We start from the raw sequence: 24,022 nt of genomic DNA, 5'->3' as shown, positions 1-24,022 counted from the left end.
AATTTAGCATAATAAAAAAGTACATTTAGTTCAACTTCCAAAGTCCCCATAGTCTACAGCAGTATCAACAAGGTTAAAAGTCCAAAGTTCAATGTCTCTTCCAAGATCCATTTAATCACTTAACTGTAATCCCCAGGAAGTGTATTTTGAGAGCTGTGTTCCAGAGATGCCAAGTTTGGGCAAACTTCAAACTTTGTCATCTCCATGTCTGATGTCAAAGTGGTCTTCAGATCTTCAACTCCTTTTTCATCTTTGTTGACTACAATAAATTTCTTTCTCCTGAGCTGCTTCCACTCCCTGTTAGCAGATTTCCTCAGAGATAGCCCATGACTCTGGCATCTTTAACATCTTTGGGTCTCTAAGGCAGCTTCAATGTTACAGCTTGTTTCAGTGTCTGAGATCCACACATGATCCTCTAAAGGGCTGACTTCTCCAGCTCTGCCCTCTGTAGCAGTTTAGCTTCAGGTTGATCCTCACTACACTGTTGCTGTTGTTCTTGGTGATCATCCCATGGCACTGGCATCTTCAATACACTGGGGTCTTCCATTGCATCTAGGCTTCACCAATAGCCTTTCCTAGGCTCTCTTCATGGCACCAAGCCTCAACTCCTTTGCCTGACCTCTTCAGTCCTGGGCCATTAATTGCAACAGAGGGTGCACCTTCACTAATGGCTTTCCACAGCCTCTCACAGTGCCCATCCACAGCTGCTCTTAATGGCGCCTTCAAAACCAGTACCACCTGGATGACTCTTACACACTAGCAAGTTCAGCTGCAGCATGAGGTACACCCTTGGCACCTCTGGTACACAGTTCTCAAAAAATACTTCCCAGAAGATTTCATCTCAGTGATGCTGCTCTCTTTCTTGGCTCCAGCTAATCAGCATCAATTGTCTCCTTCTCCTCTTGAATATAAAGCCAGAGACACATGGCCAAAGCTGCTGAGTTCTGCTGCTTGCAGGAGCTGGAACATGGCCCTCCTTGGTCAATTACATTATCACTAGCTTCTTCTTTTCTAACTCCTTCATTGCCTAACTTTGGCTGTCCTGGATCTTGCTCTGTAGATTGACCTTAATTTAAAGATCTTTATGCTTATTTCTTGGGATTAAAGATTTGTACTAAGTTGCCTGGAGATAACTGAGCTGGGTGTGATCTTGCCCCAAGGTCATTACTTCCTTAGTTCAATTTAATATCCTTGAACACAGGATTCAGCTCCATTTCACTTCCAGGTGTCCCTTTAATACTCGAACCATATATTTTGTATTTTTCCTTTCTCAACTTCCTTTTTTTCATTAAAATGCTCTTCATGAGACTTACGCAGAGAATAAAATCTCTGATGGGCATTTCTGAGCCTTCTTTTGCATATTTAATTAATCTGAGTCTTTTCACTTTAGCCTCAGGCCGACTCTTCAGACAAGGGCAAAAAGCAACCACATTCTTCACCGAAATACAAAATACAGTCTTTACAATACAAAAGCAGTCTTTACAGCACATACCAAAATTCTTCTCCTCTAAAACCTCTTGAGTCAGGCCTGTACAATTCAAATCACTCTCAGCAACAAAGAAATTATGCAAGGAACATAGAGGATGAGACTTAGAGATAACACATGTAGTTCATAAGAACAAAGATAGCAATTACAAGGATTGGTCAAAGTGTATGTTTAATCAAGGTTGAGTTAGAAATGTCTGGTTATTGAAATATTATGCAATAATTAAAAGCACTAGATTGGTATGACTTATCTTCTAGGTATTTAATAATCATACTTGCAGACTATTCTAATGTGGTCAGAGAGATTGAGAGAGATTGAGAGAGAATACTTTTTCTCTTGCCCTTCAAGGTCAATAAGGTCCCAGGAGACTGTGTCTCATCTCTCAAAAATATTTTCTACCAGTAGAAAGCCAATGCAGAGGAAAGACTCCCACACTTTTAAGAGAAGACACAGTGAGACTGATCAAGGGCTTTGATCAAGTCTCAATTTGATGGACAGCTGGTAAAAGGAAGGCTAGAGAAGCTTGAGGTTCCTCTCAAGGCCAAGTGTCCCCTGAGGATCTAGTCTTGACGGTACAAAAAGAAAAAATTAATCTTGACCATTATAGTCTTAGACACTCATCAGAAAAGTCTAAACTGAGGACTGAAAACAGTACAACAAATTGCACTCCGCACATTAGACATAAGTCTACAATGAGATGTTATTTATCCAAATATATCTCACTAAGAATTTTTTTCTGATTAAAGTAGCTATGAAGGTGTCTATGAAGAGAAAATGCTCTTTCCTACTCAGAAATATTTAAATCCTTTTTCTATTTTGAGAAGAATATCTTATTTTTAATTTCTATGTATTGGTGCTTTGCCTGGAAGTATGTCTGTGCACCACATGTGCATAGTTCCCATCAAGGCCAGAAAAGGTCATGAAATACAATGGAACTGGAGTTGCAGATGGTTCTGAACTGCCACGTGGAGCTGGTGCCCTTAATCTCAGAGCCAACTCTCCAGCCCCAGATATTTATCTCTTGATTGTTACTGAGTATTTTAATTATTTTATTATGAAAGTTTTGTTTCGCAAAAATCATTGCAATGAGTTTTGAAGAAATAAAATGATGTGTAATATTTATACTTTTAATCCCTCGTGCTAAATGTCCTTATCTCTATGTTGTATTCTATTCAGCCTAATGAGGTAGCTGCAAATGTTACTCATATTTTGTGGATAAGGAAGAGCAGGCATAAAAACCGAGCAAACAATCTGAACCCAAATAGCTACTCATGCTGGTGAGATTTGACGTGAGTCATCTAAGTTCAGAGTCTTAATCATATGTGTACCTTGGATCAATAGGAGTGTATAGATGTCGCTTATCAATTATTGTAAAATATATGTTGAATTATATGAACTTTTCAGAGTTATATGAAACAAATATTAGGTCATTTAAAAACTCTAAGTTCTGGTCTTCTCACATTTTACTAGTTTCTCTTCTGGGCAAAGGCAGAAGTACTTCTTCAGATAGTTCTTGTTCTGTCTCTAGGCAGTCATCACTAATAAACAGAGCAAGCAATACTCTTGAATTATTACACAATCATATTGATGAGCACATATCACCTTCAGATGTTTTAAAGATCAAAGGCAAGACAGGCAAGTTCACACCTTTGTAAAATGCAGAGAAAGACAAAAGCTGGAATTGTCTGTAGTAGTTTGGTCATGTCCTTCTGGTCATAAGTGTGTTACTGCGTGCTGCAAGGAAAGTACTGGAGGAAAGCACTCAGCCTCTCTCTGTGTGTTCATGACTCACACATCCAGAGCAAGTCCTGCTGGGCCTTTGTCACCTCGTAAACAGCAGGGGGCATCATTTCCTTTCTGATCTTTCCACAAAGTTGTTCTTGGGTATTGTTGAAGTCCCTAGTGTTCTCTCGCTGTCTCTTGGGGTATGTGGTACCCAAAATTGGAAATTGTTAAATAGTTTGGGTTCATAAAGGGTGAAATATAACTCTATTTCACAATCTTTGAAATATCTGGGACATCCTTAGGTGAATGATAAGTTTAAAATCCAAATAGCAAAATTGAAGTTAATGAATTTGTTGTTAATTTACAAAGCTGAAGGAAAATATTTGTTTGAAGTGGCGGAGCATCCCCACAATTTCAAACACTTTGCAGTGAGATGAGTAAAAGATGTGACTTTGACATCTGTAGAGGTCTAACAATGCTTTCTGCAGCTGTTTTTACACATGTTTGATTGTACTTCAACATGGATTGCTTGTGTGTGTGTGTGTGTGTGTATCTATCACATAATCTCTGGCATTAGATGCTATTTTTTCTTGTCTTTTTAGAGGTTTTGCAACTTTAGTGTGTGGAAGTACTAGGATTTGCACTGTCTTCTTTCTACCATGTGTTCTCACTAGATGGAGTTGACACTTGTCTAATTGGGGAGGATTGCTTGGAGAGTACTAGACATGTTTTCCCATGAAGCAAATATAGGTATCTGGGTATTAATCTAACGTAATATCTGATAGTTAAGTGGTCTTTTTAAACTTTATTTTGTCTGTGTTCATTTGTTGACATAAAAGCTAATAATTCTTACAAAGAAAACTGTGAGTCTAAAACTATTCCCTATTTAAGAATAATTTCCTTCTTTGCAAGAAATAGAGACATCTAATATTTTTAATTTTAGACAACCTCTGCTTTATTTATAAACTTGGAAGAGAATGAAAAGTAACTTATAAGCAACATTTACTCACCTAGAGGAAGTTTTTAAAGACGGCATTTTACTGTTCAAATAGTGACACAAAGCCGTCTAAAATCACTGATCCCGCCAACTCTGTCTGTGCTGTGGAGTATCTTGTTTGTGCCAGTATCTCACTGCTCTCAAAGGTCCTTTTCTGGCTGCAGTCTAGTATGACTACCTCCTGTTTTTCTCTCCAAGTGCCTCCCATGGAAATTCTTGAAAAATAAAGCAACGTTTCAACCCACACTTTAATGAGTGGACTGGAGTCCATATTCCATTAGCTATCTCAGAAGTGACTCAGAATTGTCTAGCCCGCACTTTCCTAACATTTTCCATCCAATGTAAGTTATTTCTTCGTCTTTTACTACTGGAGTGCTTTTCATATTTGCCAGCTGAGGAACTAGAAATAAATGAGACCTATAGTTTCAAATTTGAATGTTTTGTTTGAGCTTTTAAAATGAAGCCCTGGTGACCTAGCATTTGGCATAAGTACCTTCAGAAAAATGGACAGTTAGAATATAAGTCTAAGTTACTCAGCTACAATTTGCCTAATGTGAAGGCAAGCTGTGCAGCCTGGCCTGTCTATGAGGTCTACTGTTCTCTTTTGTATCCACCCCTTTGTTTTTTTTTTTTACCATTTTTCCCCCTGTAGAGCCATCTTTAGGCACCCAAAGAATCTAGGTACTTCATCCAATCCTACTACTGCCCTATCAGAGAGGGTAGTGTCAGAAATTCCAGACAAATGGGACATTATTATTGAGGCTTCAAGCATGTTCCCTGAGCTAATTCAAGGAGGTGGAGCATATGCTAATTAACTGATCACTTATTTGCTTCATGGAGATTCTCAAGTTCACATGAGAAATATGTGTGAAATGCTATAGAGAACTGAGAAGTTTATTAAAAAAGAAACCAACTGATAAAAGTCATCTCCTTGTAAATACATATGTTTAAAATCTCTGCTCTCTTAACTTTAGCATTCTATTTTACCCATAACCATAAACCAGAAGCTATGTCTCAGACACATTCTTGATCAGAAGCAGCGTGCTTTGTGGGGAGACATGGAGTAAATGACTCAGGATCTTGGTAGTTCCTCTGTGGCAGTTTGTGGTATGTGACCTCCTGAAATTCAGTTATTTCAGCTCAACTTCAAGTTTTTCTCTCTAAAAAAAGTATAGTGTTTTCCAATTTGCCTAGCCTATGATAGTTTTTGTTTTGAGCATCAAATGAAAGAGTATGGGGGTAGGGGGAAGCCCTATAGATGGTACCATTTGTCTTAGTTTTCTATTGAGGCACAGGCTCTGAAATTACAAGCTGGATAAGGATTTTAATGACTTTGTTAGGTAAAGTAGAGCTCATTTTTTTATTTCAGGCTTTGGGGAATAGGATATGTGCTCATCATGCAGCCTAAGAAGACAGATGCTTACAATTATGAACAAGAGTTGGCAGAAAAATGCATACTTTCTTAAATAAGACCTTAGGAAGGTTGTGTTATCTAAACATAACTTACTCATTCTTCAGATTTGTAAGAGCTGATTACTGTTTGTTGCCTTGTAAACAAAAGGCTGTCCATTGTGAGGAATTCTCTGATATTAAGCAAAGCGAATGAAAAGGGTTTAATGGTCCTACAAATGATATGCTTTGAAAAAACCTATGCATATAAATTTATATTTAATAAGACATTTGGGTAGACCAAAGACTATACATGGACTGACCCTTGGCTCCGACCTCATAGGTAGCAATGAATAGCCTAGTAAGAGCACCAGTGGAAGGGGAAGCCCTTGGTCCTGCCAAGACTGAACCCCCAGTGAATGTGATTGTTGGGGGGAGGGTGGTAATAGAGGAAGGATGGGGAGGGGAAGCCCATAGAGAAGGGGAAGGGGAGGGGTTGGGGGATGTTGGCCCAGAAACCGGGAAAGGGAATAACAATCGAAATGTAAATAAGAAACACCCAAGTTAATAAAGATAAAAAGAAAAAAAGAAAAAAAAAAAAGAAAAAGAATGGCCATACCAACCAACCAGAGCTCCCAGGGACTAAACCAACATCCAAAGAGTACACATGGACAGACCCATGGCTCAGCTGCACATGTAGCAGAGGATGGCCTTGTTGGGCACCAATGGGAGGAGAGGCCCTTGGTCCTGCCAAGACTGAACCCCCAGTGAATGTGATTGTTGGGGAGAGGGCGGTAATGGGGGAAGGATGGGGAGGGGAACACCCATCTAGAAGGGGAAGGGGAGAGGTTAGGGGGATGTTGGCTCGGAAACCAGGAAGGGGAATAACATTGGAAATGTAAATAAGAAATACTCAAGTTAATAAAGATGGGGGGGGGGAAGACATTTGTGTAGAAAAAAACTAGTAGCATAGAAAATCTTGATTATAAAAATTATGTAAAATTATATTTTGCAGTATTAGAATAATGTTGATTTTTTTAACTGAAGCAGATATTTTCTCACTATTTCTTTTCTTTTTTTTTTTATTAACTTGAGTATTTCTTATATACATTTCAAGTGTTATTCCCTTTCCCGGTTTCTGGGCAAACATCCCCCTCCCCCCTCCCCTTCCTTATGGGTGTTCCCCTCCCAACCCTCCCCCCATTGCCGCCCTCCCTCTCACTATTTCTTAAACATGTAGTGAGCATTCTATTTATTTTCTTATTGTTGCATTTTTTTATTGAGTATTTCTTACTTACATTTCAAATATTATCTCCTTTCCCAGTTTCCCATCCATAAACACCTATCCCATGTCCTCTCCCTGTTCTTCTGTGAGGATGTTAGCCTACCCAACCACCCACCCCTTCCTGCCTCTCTGCCCTGACATTCCCTTATACTGGGAAGTCCAGCCTTGGCAGGACCAAGGGATTCTCCTCTCGTTGGTGCCCAATGAGGTCATCTTATACTACATATGCAGCTGGAGCAATGACTCTGTTCATGTGTACTCTTTGGTTGGTGGTTTAGTACCTTGGAACTCCGGTTGGTTGGTATTGTTATTCTTATGGGGTTGCAAGCCCCTTCAGCTTCTTCAATCCTTTCTCTAACTCCTTCAATGGGGAGGGGACCCTGTTCTCAGTTCAATGATTTGCTGCTAGCATTCACCTCTGTATTTGACATGCTCTGGCTATGCCTCTCAGGACACATCTCTATCCTGCTCCTGTCAGCATGCACTTCATCAATTTTATCTAGTTTTGGTGGCTGCATCTATATGGGCCACCTGTGGGCCAGGTTCTGAATGGTTTTTCCTTCAGTCCCTGCTCCAAACTTTGCCTCCATATCCCCTGCTGTGAATATTTTTGTTCCCCCTTTCTAGAAAGAGTGAAGCGTCCGCACTTTGGTGGTCCTTCTTCCTGAGCTTCATGTGGTCTTTTGATTGTATCTTGGGTAATCCACACTTTTGGGCTAATACCCATTTATCAGTGAGTGCACACCATGTGTGGATTATCTCACTCAGGATGATATTTTCTAGTTCAATCCATTTGCCTATGAATTTCATGAGGTCATTGTTTTTGATAGCTGAGTAGTACTTCATACTGTCGATGTACCACTGTATCCATTCCTCTGTTGAAGGGCATCTGGGTGATTTCCAGCTTCTGGGTATTATAAATAAGGCTGCTATGAACATAGTGGAGCATGTGTCTTTGTTGTATGTTGGAACATCTCTTGGCTATATGCCTAGGAGAGGTATAGCTATGTCCTCAGGTAGTGCAATGTCCAATTTTCAGAGGAAACTCCAGACTGATTTCCAGAGTGGTTGTACCAGTTTGCAATCCTACCAAAAATGGAGGAGTGTTCCTCTTTCTCCACATCCTTGCCAGCATCTGCTGTTACCTGAGTTTTGATCTTAGCCATTCTCACTGGTGTTAGGTGGAATCTCATAGATGTTTTGATTTGCACTTACCAGATGAGTAAGGACGTTGAACATTTCTTTAGGTACTTCTCAGCCATTAAATATTCCTCAGCTGAGACTTCTTTGTTTAGCTCTGGATCCCATTTTTTAATAGGGTTATTTGGCTCTCTGGAGTCTAACTTCTTGAGTCCTTCATATATTTTAGAAATTAGCTCTCTATCAGATGTAGGATTGGTAAAGCTCTTTTCCTAATCTGTTGATTGGTGTTTCATCCTAGTGACAGTGTCCTTTGCCTTACAGAAGCTTTGCAGTTTTATGAGGTCCCATTTGTTGATTCTTGATCTTAGAGCATAAGCCATTGGTGTTTTGTTCAGAAAATTTTCCCCAGTGCCCATGATATCAATTCTCTTCCCCATTCTTGTACATTCAAAAAGTACTGTACCTTGTATGCTTTGATATTTCAATATTTATTCCAACAAAAGTAATTAATCCATTGCTTTTGAGTTTAGCCTCACTTAAATTTTCAGGCCACAAGCAAATTATATACAAATTCTGTGTCAGAATGTAACATAAATGCTTTCTAGTCTAATTCCTGATGCAGATCTTGCTCCTGTCTTAATCCCATGGAGCACAGTCTTCACCACTTACATTTCTGTGAGAACTCCATCACTCAGAACACCGATCAGTATGACCCATAAGTTCTGTTTGCAGCAGACTCTGACTGTAGCCTGCCACAACCTTAACCATTTCCAAATTTCTGCCCAAAGCTTAAGAACTGCTTCATCAAGTTGAGTCTCAACTATAACATTGATTTTCTATATCAGCTAATTATGCAATATTGTGATCAAGTACTCAATAGAAAACAGAAAAAAAGTTTTTTTCCATTCATTATGGTGAGGAAGGCATAGCTGAGTAGCTTAGCTTGTGGCATAATGAGCATGTAGCAGAGATTCTTTTTATCACAACAGTCAAGATGTGGAGAATGATGGAGGAATCAAATGAAGATCAGCCTTTGAAGCGCATTATGATCTAACAACTGCTTCTCTGCCATCTCTCCTAAGGGTTTTACAGCCTCTGTGGAGATTTCAGATCCACCCAATAGCAAACATTGATTACATAAATCTAGAAATGATTAAGCATGGACTCAAGCATCTAGTGACCACCAGAAATCTTTGAAGACTACTTATATATGTGGTTTTAGTTTTTAATACTAGCTAAACTGACCAAAGACAGTATAATATTTTATGCTAACTTTGAACACCAACTACTTTAAGACTGAACATCACAATTTTGTGTTTTATTTTATTTTATTTTTACTTTAAAACATCCTTTGGTGCATTTTTCCACTAGGAAAATAAGGGAAGGTAATGTTCATCTAACATCATTTCAACAAAGCTCTTTGTTTCTGCATTTACATTATGTGCCTTCCTGAGAGATTCCCAGGAAAAAGTTGATTTTTTAAAAAGTGTAACCTTATTCATCCCTTCTGCAGACAACAAACCCAGACACCATTGCTGATGCCAAGAAGCATTCACTGACAAGAGCCTGGTATAGCTGTCCCCTGAAAGGCTCTACCAGAGGCTGACCAATAAATGGAGATGTATGCAACCAAACATAGGACTGAGTGCAGGACCCCATAGAGAAGTTAGGGCAAAGACTGTAGGAGCTGAAAGGGTTTGCAACCCCATAGGAAGAACAACAATATCAACCAACCAGACCCAATAAAGCTCCCAAGGACTAAACCACCAAGCAAAGAGTACCCATAGCCCCAGCTCAATATATAGCAGAGGAGCATCTTATTTGACATCACTGGGAGGAGAACCCCTTGGCCCTGTGGAGGCTTGATGACCCAGCGTAGGGGAATGCTAGGTTGCTAAGGCAAGAGTGGGTAGGCAGGTGGGGGAGCACTTTCATGGAGGTAGGGAGGGGACAGGAGGTTTGTGGAAGGGAAACTTGGAAGCAGGATAACATTTGAAATGTTAATAACTAAAATAATCAATAAAGAATGAAAAAGAAAAGGGGTTGGGGATTTAGCTCAGTGGTAGAGTGCTTGCCTAGCAAGCACAAGGCCCTGGGTTCGGTCCCCAGCTCCGAAAAAAAGAAAAAAGAAAAAAAAATGAAAAAGAAAAAGTAGAACCTGGAGTAAATTGGTTATGTAACAAAGGATAGCATAATAAGGTTGTGACAAAGGTAAATGCCAGTTGTGAGCGATCAATAACCATAAGACTAAAATGAGAAGGTAGAACTTGCAGTCAAAATATGGAAAAGGTTCAGGATACCACAAATAAAATGCCATGTGCTGTCTGATACAATAACCTCATGATATAATTTGCACTCTGTAAATGCTTGTAAATACTTTGAGAGGATTCCTCATTTTGTATTAGTTTTGTCCCAGAACTATCTGGAATGGCTAAAAGAATTTATCATATTAGGATCATTTATCCATTAATTTTTATTCATCACACAGCAATCTTATTTATTGACAAATTAAATGTGCATTTGCCATATATAACATAATTTGGAAATATGTTTGTGTGGGATGATGTCACAGGTGAGGCAGGTACAAGATAGAATGAGGCCTGTCATTGGATGAGAAGAAAGGATGGTGGGAGAAAAGTTTGAGGGAAGGGGAGGAGACTGGAATGGAAAGGAGGAAGAGAGAGAAGGGAGGGAGAGAAGCTGCCGCCGGTTGACAACATGGAAGCTAACGTTAAGATTCCACGCTGTACCTTTACAGTTTGTTATGAATGTTCTTCAGGAATGGATGTGTATAGGGCTTTGTATGTTTAGGTGGGCAATTATGTCTTATCAATTAGATCAAAGGTTATTGTGTTGTGTGTTCTTTCTTGTAGCAATTTAAGAGCATGTGCAGCAGCTAGAGGCACTGGGCTACCATCGAGTTGGGATGTATGTTTCTGGCATGGAAACCTGCCTTGGGAACTAGATAGGTAGAGAGATTGCTGCCAGGCTCAGAGAGAGGCCTTTGGCAGTGTGATATGGGATGGGGCAAAGCGAGTGAGACGCTTTGCTAACTGAGATTAAGATATCTATCAGATGTTTCGGGGCACTACGGTGCCGGACCAAGTGGGGGTAAACGACAAGCCATTTATTATAATTATACAACAACATGTTTGCCTAATGGAACTTTTAAGTCAAGCTAATGTATAGATACTTTTGAAAGATAAGAACACTTAAGATCTATTATCCTGGGATTTATATAGACAGACAATGAACTGTTATTAATAATGATCTCATGTATACAATAAATATCCTGAATTTAATTTTATTAACAGAATTTTAAAAATATTTTGATCAAACTTTCTTTTCATTTTCTACCTTTTCAAGTCAATCACTGTTTTGCTCCCTTTTTATTGATTTTTAAGATCTTATGTATATGTAATATAAGATATACAGTATTTAATATTTTTAACCTTATCTATCACCTACCATCTCTCTCTATCTACCTATCATATATCTACCTATCATAAATCTATCTACTTATCTCTATATGTGTCTATCCTTTCTCTGTTTACCTATGTTTATATTATATATACCATTTCTCTATCTTTCAATATCTATCATCAATCTTTATCAATCTACCTACCATATCTCTCTCATATATTTATCTCTATCATCTATAAAATAATCTATCACCTATATCATCTATCTATCTATCTATCTATCTATCTATCTATCTGTCATCTATCATCTATCATTTATCCTCTCAAAGCATGTGATATTCAAATTCTTGTGCCAGACATATTTTACTTAGTGAAATATCTAACTCAATTATTACAAATTTCAGAATCTCCTCCTTTAGTGTATATCGATTACATTTTTTTTAATCAAGCCATCAGTTGATGGACATTTAGTTGTTTTTTCTTGAGTTTGGCAATGAATATTGCAGTAATCATGAGGATGCGGGTGCTTCTTCACGTTGATTTCTTTTTTATGTGAGATGGTGACCTATGTTTTTATCTCTTTGAATACCTTATTTTTCCTCTTTAATAATATAATATAATTTTCTATAGATATGAGGCAATGACTTGTTTACAATTGCCATTGGCAAAAGTAATGCCCAAAGAAATTAAGTAATAAATCATGGGCCAAAACCATATATATACTTTCAAGTGGTACTAAGAAATAAGAATTTAATAATATTCACAATCTAAGTATTCTATACTTTCCACCATTATAATATGTCTCATTATATCAGTTTAGTATTCTGCATTGCCTCATGCACAGAAGCATAACACTAATCTATTTTACATTGTAAAAAGATCTTAAAATGATCCATGCTGTTTTCCATATAATTTGAAATCTATCTTTCCTTAAGATACTATAAAAAGAACTTTTTGTACCTCCTGTTGGCTTGTGGGTAACAGAAGAGAACCACCCAGTCATTTACAATGGTATTCTGGGCAAGAAGCATGTTATAATCATTCCACAAGTTGGTGGTCATAATATGCACAGAATGGAATTTTCTTAGTTCCTTAAATAACTATCACATTTGTCCATATGTTCAAACTTGTAGAGCACACACAGCTTTCTATACATGCTTTATGGACTTCTCATCTGCTTCTGAGATTTAGAGTTTAAAATTCCAGAAAATTTAAAGTAGGATCATCACTAAGCTGTTCTATAGTAAATTGTGGAAAATTGAGGTTTTAAAAAGAAAAGCCTGTGACTAACCATTTCAGAGAGGAAAAGATGAGGTATGATTTATTAACTCTACTTAAGTATGGAATTAATTTTTTTTTAGTAAAAGTATCATTTTTTTCCAACCACAGTATAGGGATTACTGGAAAGATTTTATGCTTAAGGGAGCCAAAAAGAATTTCCTTACTGTGGTAAAGTTTGGAGTTAGTCATCCAAATCCATGGCTCCCTCCTTACATTCCTAAGATAAACTTAGAGTTTGGCTTTGGAGTAACATAAGTTTTTAGGGAGACGCATGTCCATCATATTCAATGTCCTTATTGCAAAGCCTTTAAAAGTTTAAGTGACTCATTGCAATGCTTAACTTAACACATATGTCTAGTTTATACAAACGTGCCTTCTTGAACCAAACAGTGGAGTCTACTCTAATGTTTATACATGTCAATGGAAGATTAAATTCACTCAGTGTAGCCACTACTAGTAGTATTTCTTTTACAAATATTGTTTCTTAAAAATAGATGGCTCACTTTTGGCCAACTGGTAAAATGTCTCGTGTCTTTTCTGGAGCCTCCCCTGGCAGAGCACACTGTCTTCTCTAGGTCCACTTACAGCTAAGTTTCATCTTCTCTAAACAATTCATTTATAACAAATTTACATAGACCAAAAAATCAATTTTATGAACTTCTCTTCGAGATTGTATAGTTTGCCTGAAAATTTATTTCTAAGAAGAGGAGTATGCTGAACAAAATTTGGTCAGAGCCCTAATGGAAAAATAGCATAAAGTCTGGAAATGATTTAACCTTCTGCCACAGAATGAGGCCAGAGAAATAGCAAGTTTTATTGCAAGAGAAGAGGATGCCTTGTCTTATACATATAATGATAACTATTTTTTGGCCGTAATAATAATTCTTTTTAAAAGAATTCCTAATTCTGACTAAGACAGAAGGCCATAGCAGTGATGTATTTCTTTAAAAATTTATTTAAAAAGACTTTGTCTCAAACAGTGTGGAAAAATAGATCTGGAATTTGATTATTTTTAATGGATAAATACCAAATAACACATTTTGATGTCATTTTTAAAAATGAAGACACAGAAGGCTCCAGTATTAGATAGTTATCTCTGTCCCCAAAACAATAAAACACTTAGAAAGAAACTTAGGTGCCGATGTATTTTTATAAATGAATAGGATAGATTAAAACCACTGGGTTACAAAAACAGCAAAGCTGTCTATAATGGGAATAATGTGGTGCAGCTTCAGCTAGCCAACTTGATTGGATAAAGTCATTTTCTTGGTGGACCAGATAACTTTCAGTAAAATACTCATTCCACAGAAACATTTTGGCAAATGTAACAAGATATGCTGCTTTACTCCTAGTCCCTTAAATGAAGATGCCATGTAAATTATGTTTCTAGGGGCATAAACAAAACAAAAGAAAACTTCCAACATTCTCTTCAGTTAATATCCTGAGCCCATAGCTTTATGGCATTTCTTTTTTAAATTTGGGAGCTAGAGATCTCTCAGAGTTTAAGAATACTACCTAACAAATGTTCATAACTCCAATTCCAGGAAACTTGATTTACTCTTTGATCTCCAAGAGCATTTCATACATTCAGGTAGGCAAAGTATTTATGCACACAAAAATAAAAATAAAGAAATTAAAAAAATTATTAAATTTTATTTGAGATATCGAGGAATATTTTTCTAGCTCTCAGCATTCCTTATTAGCCCTTAGTTCTTTGTAATAGGCTGAGGCCTTGTGGGGTTTCTCCCTTCTGTGTTAATATGTTGGTGTCATTCTTGTTCAGGTCTTAGACAGGCAGCTGTGTTGCTGAAATATCATGGTATGGATTCTGTGATGCTTTTAGGAGACAAAAATCTCATAGTATATTTCCTGGTTCTCTGGCTCGGCTGATCTCTCTGCCCCCTCTTCTACAAGGATTCCCTGATCCTTAGGCGTGGGTATGAAGACGTGGGTGGGGCAGAGTACCACACTGTTGAGTGCTCTCTTCATCTTGATTAGTTGTAGGTTGTTTTGTACTGGTCTCCATCTACTGTAAGGAGATATTTCCTTGATTCTGGATGCAACAGCCAGTTGTTAGTCCTGAAATTATATACATACAAGTAGCATCATATAGAATGAGCTGGTGTATTTATACATTTAGGGTGTAGGAAAAGAGTTACAGGAAAAAAGGGAAAGACAAACTGTAATTATATTTTAATTGAAAAATAAGTTTGTTTTATTTTATTACTATTTTGTTATTACTATTAATATTTGTGTGTGTTGTGTCTGTGTGTGTGTGTGTGTGTGTTTGAGAGAGAGAGAGAGAGAGAGAGAGAGAGAGAGAGAGAGAGAGAGAGAGAGAGAGAGAGAAAACAGGGAGGGGGGATATGGAAGAGAGAACCCTGACAGAGAGTATCTTTCTTTTTTCTCTGTAACTTACATTCTGTGCTGCTAAAACTTGCTTTTCCACCTGGAACCCTGTACAGAAATGCTTTTAAAGGATGAATTAATCCAACATTATTATTTAAGGAATTAGCATTTGAAAATTGTTTTTGAATTTTTATTTTCAAGTTAATCTTTGCATATTTAGTTCATGGATACAAGTTAAAGCATCAAACAAATTCCTAAAAGGAATACTGGTAAAACACTAGTAGAAAATAAGTATTTATACTTCTGAGCTATTGATTAGGATGTGTATGATCTTGATTCTTATTTTCTGTGATTGTGCTTTGAAAACGTCTTACTTCCATAATTCCTTGACTTTGGAAGCTCTCTCCTCTTCTCACTTTGCCTTTTCCTCTGTTTAGTCTGTTGCTATAGCAGAGTATGCTTCCTAACACTTGGCTGGAAGCTCCGACCTCTGCAATGCATGATAGGCATGACAGCTTTGCCCCAGCCACTGGCCAAAGTAAAGGCCAATGTAGATGAATGGGATGATCATTATAGTCTTCCCCAGACCCTGTGTGAGTGGGAACTGCATGCTTTCTAAGCCGAAAGAAAAGGAAATCTAAGCCAGTTCATAAAGCCAAATCTTTAAATTATGGACTCTTAGAAATGAAACCAAGACCCAGCTAGCCATAATCGGATTCGAGTGCACTGTGTGATGGAGGAGAGGAACTTTTATTCATATTTCTCTTGACCAATTGCCAAGTCTCTTCTGACTGACTGGTTATTCAAATGTCAAATGTCTTGATGTTTTTGATCAGTCTGTAAAGCTCATTACTTTTCTAAGAGTCTTTCCAGACTTATTTTTGTGGTTACTTTTCTTATTTCCTTTATGGTTTTCAGGAATGTTCTTTACCTAAGACATTATTACAATGTATTTGTGTAGTGATTAAAGATAATTTGTGTGAAATATGATTTTAATTGAACATATATATCTTGATGGAGACCTCGTAATGTTTTCACCCTAATTCTTATTAACACTTACACAGTTAAGTAGAAATTAAGCATTCTAAATATGCTGAATGAATTCCATATGATTATATTGATGTGAATTATATTAAAAATGTGTTTTATTCTCACTACCTTTGTAGAGAAAAGTTGGGGTAAAGTGTCAGATTTCAGGAACTCAATGGATTTTTTTAACTAAGTAAAGTATATGCGTATTTGTACATATACAATGTACCAGTATATTAATATCTCATTTATGTCTGACCTGAATTCTTGTTTTGTCAGTCTTGTAGTCTAGTTATCACAGACACAAAGATGTCTGCTGTATTGTTGAAGGCTTCCTAGAGGAGTATCAATGCCTGTAAGTGACCCAGGTCTCATGTTTTTCCTCTTACATACCTGAAGTTCCACTTCCGTAGTAAGATTTCTGTTTTAGATTCTAAAGAGAGCCCATGTGCTCTTCCTCTTGTTCTGTTTTATCTTGGCCAAATGCCATTGGCAGAAACGTCTCCTCTGACCTTTACCACTCAAGTCTGATCTTAAAATGTCCCACTTTATTTTTGTCTATTCTAGGGCAGAGTGTACAGTAGTGGCTTTGTTTATCTCAGCTTCATTGAAAACATCTTTTGTTTCTTTCTACACTTGACTCCCAATCTTTGACTCAGTGATTTTCATTTAAGGTCACCACAATTTTAAGTCCTGAGTTACTTTAGAGAGTTGGAAGTTACTAGTAAACATTAGTAACTACCCTTGATATAGCCTCAGAGATCCTCTTTGTTTTCGAGACTGAATCTTGAAGTCACTGAGCTATCCACAGACTGAGTGGTCAACCAGACTAAGACTCTTCTGGCCACTGCTCTCCAAGGATATCTTGCAATACTATCTCTACTTGCCATACGTTTTGAATAGATGTCTATGGGCAGCTTGATGAGGAGGCATGATTTTCATGAAAGTAACCATTAAATGGTATGCATGTGCATTTTTGACACTCTATAGTTTTTAAGAATTACCTGAAGTTTTAAAACATGATAATATTTTGTGAACTAGTGGTCTCATAATGTTTATGGCAAAAGTAAAAAAACAAAAGAAATACATACCTTTGTTCCTCCATATATTTTTTGTGTTCTATGTGGGCTATGTCTGACAATCTTTTATGTCCTCTTTTGTCTCCTGTGTAGATTCTCATGTAGCAACTAGGGCTTTAAGCTCCTGAGACCCCTGTGTATCTTGCCCAGAAGACAATTGGCTGGCTTGCAAAACTGGTTGGTATTTTTAACCACTAAAGATCTTAATAGAGTTTCTAGGAAGTGCCATTAGCAGTTGAGCAAGTCTAGTTTTCCTTGACATATATTTTAAACTCTGTATGGTCACTTATTACCTAATGGGTAAATCTTATGTTAGACTGTAACTCCTGACTCTGTAACAAATTATGAGGTCATTTGCCACAAGGGTGTGAAATCTGGGTTTCTTTATCCTTTCATTTCATTTTGTTATTATAATCAGAGAAGAAAGACAAAGACAAGGCAAAATAAGAAATATAGGAAATAGTATTTTGTAAACTTTGAATTGTGAAAAGATAAAGTTCGAAACTTAGTTTAAATCATGGACAAATTTGTTAGAGTTGAAGCTTCTGTAGAAAATCCATGATATTTGGTTACTATAAGAAATAAATATTCATCTACTAGGGATACACAGAGAAACCAGTCTTGAAAAAAAGAATTAAAATATTCATAATGTTAGCATGTAGGGTTCAAAAAACCAAGGAGAACTAAATCATTTCTACATGACTTTGTAACTCACAGTTCTTAGGATGGAATTATTCTAATTTCTTTTAAGCTGCTTTGGTAAACACTAAGGGCAAGAGATAAATGAATTTTTTTGTAATATACTTCTAGGTAACAGTTCATCACCCTATTACTGAGGGAAGCTAAGGGAAATACTCCAGCAGAGCCTGAAACTGACATAGAAACTTGACATAGAAACAATGTCAGAATGCTACTTAATCTCAGTTTCTTTCGGCTATCTCTCTTATGCAGCCTAAGTCCTTCTTCCCAGGAGTAGCACTACCCAGAGTGAGATGGGTCCTCCTTACATCAATTAGCAATCAAGAAAATGTTCAACATCCTTAGTCATCAGAGAAATGCAAATCAAAACAACCCTGAAATTCCACCTCACACCAGTCAGAATGGCTAGGATAAAAATTCAGATGATAACAGATGCTGACAAGGATGTGGAGAAAGAGGAACACTCCTCCAATGTTAGTGGGTTTGCAAGCTGGTACAACAACTCTGGAAATCAGTCTGGAGGTTCCTTAGAAAATTTGTCATAGGACTACCTGAGGACTCAGCTACATCACTCCTGGGCATATACCCAAAACATGCTTCAACATCAAGGACACGTTTTCTACTATGTTCATAGTAGCCTTATTTATAATAGCCAGAAGATGAAAAGAACCCAGCTGTTCTTCAATGGAGGAATGGATACAGAAAATGTGGTACATCTACACAATGGAGCACTGCTCAGCTATTACAAACAATGACTTCATGAAATTCTGAGGCAAATGGATGGAACTAGAAAATATCACTCTGAGTGAGCTAACCCAATCACAAAAGAACACACATGGTATGTAGTCACTGATAAGTGGATATTAGCCCAAAAGCTCGGATTACCGAAGATACAACCTATAGACCACATGAAGCTCAAGAAGGACGACCAAACTGTGGCTGTTTCAGTCCTTTTTAGAAGGGGAAACAAAAATATTCACAGGAGGAGATATGGAGACAAAATTTGGAGCAGAGACTGAAGGAAAGGCCATTCAGAGCCTGTCACACCTGGGGATTCAGCCCATACATACAGCCACCAAACTCAGACAACATTGCTGATGCCAAGAAGTGCATGCTGACAGGAGCTTGATGTAGCTGTCCCCGAGAGGCTCTGCCAGAGCATGACAGAGGTGTACTCTCAGCCAATCATTGAACTGAGAACGAGATCCCCATTGGAGCAGTTAGAGAAAGGATTGAAGTTGCTGAAGGGGTTTGCAACTCCATAAGAACAACAATACCAACCAACCAGAGCTCCCAGGGACTAAACCACCATCCAAAGAGTACACATGGACAGACCCATGGCTCCAGTTGCATATGCAGCAGGGGATGGCTTTTTTGGGGCACTAATGGGAGGAGAAGCCCCTGGTCCTGCCAAAGCTGTAACCCCCATCTCCAGTGTAGGGGAATGTCAGGGCAGGGAAGAAGAAAGCGATGGGTGATTGGGTGAGGGAACACCTTCATAGAAGACAGGGAAGGGGATAGGATAGGGGTTTATGGGCAGGGAACTGGCAAAGGGGATAACATTTGAAATGTAAATAAATAAAAAATACCCAGTAAAAAAAAAAAAAAGAAAATGCCCCACAAGCATGTCCTCACTCTGCTGAGATAAAAGCCATTCCTCAGTTAAGGTTCTCTTCTCTCTTCTCTTCAAATGGCACAGCACCCAGCCACACTTGCAGAAGGAAGCTAATTTTTTTTCTTGTATTTTTTTCTTTTTTTGTACATTTTCCTCTTTTCGATAGTAACTTCTCTGCTCTCAAGGGCACTTTTGGTCCACAGGGGATCAGGGGCTCTTTGCAGATAAATAGGTTAGTATGTGTAAACAGTTAGTTGATGTTAGTCCTACTTAATTGAAATAAACTCAACTCTTTGATGCACTGAACTGTTCCATTGGGATGCTGGAAATGAATGGTGTTAGATGTGGTTGTCCCTTGGAGTAGGGTTGGAGACTGATCAAGCGCTTCAGCTACAGGAATAGGCCAAAGTTGGGCTAGGTGTTGGCCCAGGTTATTTGGCTATGACAGCTGAAGCTGACACCTAGCTCTCTTGGACCATGGTGCATATTTGCCCTTTCTCACCACATTGTTCCCTGACACTTGATTATTTTGTGGCCAGCTGCAAATTCTTCTTCCTGGTAAAAGAGAAATAAAATCTCCAACACAATCAAACAACCAATCACCAAAAGAATATTACATCATAAATCTTCGTCAGTGTACACAGATATAGATACATACTACTGTTCTTCATAATTTAAAGGGCAAGTTTCAGTTATGAAGTTGCAGATTGAAATTTTCAGGAGTCATAGGATCAGAATTATGACTATAAGTAAATTATATATGTATATAATATATTATAATATACTATTACATACTTAATATATATTAATTATACATGCATGTATAAAAAGTAAACATAAAGTAAAAAGTGAATATGTATAATTGTAATATGTAATGCATATGTTAATATAATACATTATCATATTAAAATTTATATATGTTATATTTTATGCATAATATTTAATATTTACTATATATTACATAAATTTATGTATTATTTTATATCATATATGATAAATAATATAACATATATTTAACATATAATTTTTACATCTATTTAATATATTATATATTATACATATAAATAATATCTATTGAGAACTAGCTTTCTCTTGTCCTCAATAAAATAATCTGGTATATATCATTAGCTAAGACATCTGTTTTGAAGAGAATATCCTCTTCAAATAATATGTTGTAAATAAACTATTATATATACAAATTAGATATTATGGAGTAATTCAAATATTATCACAAATAATTTAGTTTTTATGGACTAGTGGAAGGAGTATGTAATTGGTGATCACTCTCCCAAAGTGCTTTGCCTTATCATCTGGAAACATATTTTTGTGCCAACAGAAATTGATTTCATAATGAAAATCACATAAATTACCATAATAGAAAATATTTTTCACAGTGAATTTAAATTTACTTGTACCACAGAATAAGATTCAATGAATGAAAAAGTAGTAAGTGTACAATCAATAAAAGTTGCTACTGTGCAGCTAAAGGAATTCTTCATTAGGTAACATGTTTTCATACATATTTCTTTGCAGCCTTTTATTATAATTAGAATTTTTTTTTGAAAAATATATGCTGTGTAAACTGTTAATGTATGATAGCTGCTTCATGGGCTGGGTACCTATTATGTTTTGTTTGTTTGTTTGTTTGCATTTTCTGTTTTTGCTCTTTTGTTTGTTTGTTTTTGTTTTGGTTGTTTTTTCTGACCTCTAGAATCTGGTCTATTTCTTTTCACACTGCAGTGATGATGTGATTAAATCTGTTGTAATAAAGATTTCAAATTCAGAGTAAAACAAAACGTGTTTTACAGTCATGTCTTAGGATTACATTTGAGTATATTGAATCTCTGAGAAGTGTTTATTTATATTTAGATAGATAGTATTCTTCTTGATAAAACACATATTTGAATGAATTGATATACTAAGGTTTATGTGATCTAAAAACATTTAAGAACTTTAAATTCATGTCTGTTTCTACATGTACTTGAGGCCACCCATATATTAGTACTGGGGTATCATATACTGAGGAGCTTATAAGAAGTTGGAGGATTTCTAATAAGGGTGTTAAGATCAGATTGCAGTTCTGTTGCAAGAGCAGAAAACACTTTTCCCCTTTTAATTAAAACTAGCTTCTGTTCTCATATAATGTATTCTGATAATAGTTTTCTTTTCCTCTACTCCTCCCAGTTCTTCCCCTCTTCCCCTCCCTTCTAGACCCATTCCCTTTCTGCCTCTCATTGAAACACAAACAGGTTTCTACATATAATATATGTAATATGATATGAGAAATATAATAAATATAATATAATACATGGTAAAAACAAAAACTAACACATCAGAATAGGGTAAAACAAAAGAACAAAAGGAAAAGCACCCAAGAAGAGGCACAGATATGGATTCAGAGACTCACTCATTCTTACATTAAAGAATCCCATAGAAACACTAAATTGGAAGTCATAATACATACACACAGAGAACAGACTTTCCATCTTTTCTTCTGCAGATTTCCTGAATCCCAAAGGAAGGGATTTCACATCTAGAGCTTTCCCTCTGTGCATTATTTCTGACTATGGATTTCTGCATTTGTTACCCTCTGCAGCAATTGTTCTTAGCTGCTGAAACATCTTTTCAGGTTGCTTATATGATTTTAATGCTTCATAATCATATATATTACTAGTAATCATCACATTATAGTAATAAGAATTTGGACTTTTACACCTTGTTTCAATTAGAAAGAAAAAGGTATCTTTTTAAAAATTTTTTATTTAATACTTTTACACTCCATATTTTATTCCCCTCCTGGTCCACCCTCTGTTCCACATCCCATACCTCCTCCCCACAACCCCATTTCCATGAATGTCCTCACCTGCTCCCCACCTCCAACCTCATCAGACTTCTAGACTCCCTGGGACCTCCAGGTTATTGTTCCGCTGCCTGGTTGGTGGTCAAGTGTCTCAAGGATCTCAGTGGTCCAGGTTAATTGAGACTGCTGGTGTTCCTCCTACAGGGTCACCCTCCTCAGCTTCTTCCAGTTTTGCCCTAATTCAACCACAGGTGTCACCAGTTTCTGTCCATTGGTTGGGTGTAAATATCTAAATCTGACTCTTTCAACTGTTTTTGGGTCTTCAGAAGGCAATCATGATAATTTTTGTGAGCACTCCAAAGCCTCAGTAATAGTGTCAGACCTTGGAGCCTCTCCCAGGAGCTGGATTGCACCTTGGGCCTGTTGCTGGAGTCCTCAGGCTCTTCTCCATTTTTGTTCTTGAAGTTCTTTCAGAAAGGAGCAATTATGGGTCAGATTTTTTGACTGTGGGATGGCAACCCCATCCCTCACCTGATTACCTGTCTTTCTGCTGGAGGTGGGCTCTACGTGTTTCCTCTCCCCACTGTAGGGCATTTAATCTAAGGTCTCTCCCTTTGAGTCTTAAGGGTCTCTCACCTCCAAGGTCTCTGGTACAATCTGGAGGGTCCTCGCACTTCCTTTCTCCCATGGTTGCCTGTTTCCAGTCTTTTAGCTGACCCTCAGAGCTTCACATCTTTTCCACTACCTGATCATCCTCTGCTTTTCACCTCCCTGCCTCCTTTCCCACCAAGGCCCCTCCCTCCTCCCTCCCTACCCCTTCCTGTAATTGCTTTCTTCTCCCTCCCAAGTGGGATTGTGGCATTCTCACTGGGGCACTTAGGCTTGTTAACCTTTTTTGAGTTCTGGGGACTGTATCCTGGGTATTCTGTACTTTTTTTCTTTGACTGGTATCCAATTATTAGTGAGTACACACCATGCATGTCCTTTGGGTTCGAGTTACCTCACTCAGGATATTTTCTATTTCCATCCATTTGCCTGCAAACCTCAAGATGTCCTTGTTCTTAATAGCAGAATGGTATTCCATGGTGTAAATGAAGCACATTTTCTGTATCCGTGCTTCTGTTGTGGGGCATCTTGGTTGTTTCCAGCTTCTGGCTATCACAAACAAGGCCACTCTAAACATAGTGGAACACGCGCCCCTGTGGCATGGTGGAGCGTCTTGTGGGTTTTATGCCTAAGAGTGGTACTGCAGGATCTTTAGGTGGATCTATTTCCAATATTCCGAGGAATCTCCAGATTAACTTCCGGAGTAGTTGTACCTGTTTGCGATCTCACCAGCAATGGAGGAGTGTTCCTCTTTCTCCACATCCTCACCAACATGTGTTGTAACTGGAGTTTTTGATCCTAGCCATTCTGATTGGTGTAAGTTAGAATCTCAGGGCCGTATTGATTTGCATTTCCCTGATCACTAAGGACTTCGAACATTTCTTTAGGTGTTTCTCAGCCATTTGAGATTCCTTTGTTGTGACTACTCTATTTAATTCTATACTCCATTTTTTTAAAAATTGTGTTGTTTGGTCGTTTAGCTTCTTGAATACACACACACACACACACACACACACACACACACACACACACATTTTGGATATTAGCCCTCTATTGGATGTGGGGGTAGTGAAAATTTTTTTCCCAGTTTCTAGGTTGGCAATTCGTCCTTTTGACT

The 24,022-nt window shown here is 37.5% G+C and overlaps 1 long non-coding RNA gene across 2 annotated transcripts in view; it reads left to right on the top strand.

Moving 5' to 3' along the window:
- Window positions 1-19,799, top strand: part of LOC134480367 (uncharacterized) — a 160,694-nt gene extending 140,895 nt beyond the window's left edge. The window contains exons 3-4 of one of the 2 annotated variants that reach the window (XR_015629495.1): window positions 17,279-17,362; window positions 18,137-19,799. This is a non-coding gene — a long non-coding RNA (uncharacterized LOC134480367). The remainder of the gene's footprint in view (window positions 1-17,278; window positions 17,363-18,136) is intronic. The other variant, XR_015629496.1, reaches the window with a different exon arrangement.
- The last annotated feature ends 4,223 nt before the right edge of the window (window positions 19,800-24,022 follow it).

The sequence above is a fragment of the Rattus norvegicus genome, chromosome 9, assembly GCF_021556685.1.
Source record: "Rattus norvegicus strain SHRSP/BbbUtx chromosome 9, alternate assembly SHRSP_T2T, whole genome shotgun sequence".
NCBI classification, from domain to species: Eukaryota; Metazoa; Chordata; class Mammalia; order Rodentia; family Muridae; genus Rattus; species Rattus norvegicus.
The sequence above is the reverse complement of the archived record's forward strand: the minus strand, read 5'-3'. Positions and strand labels throughout refer to the sequence as shown.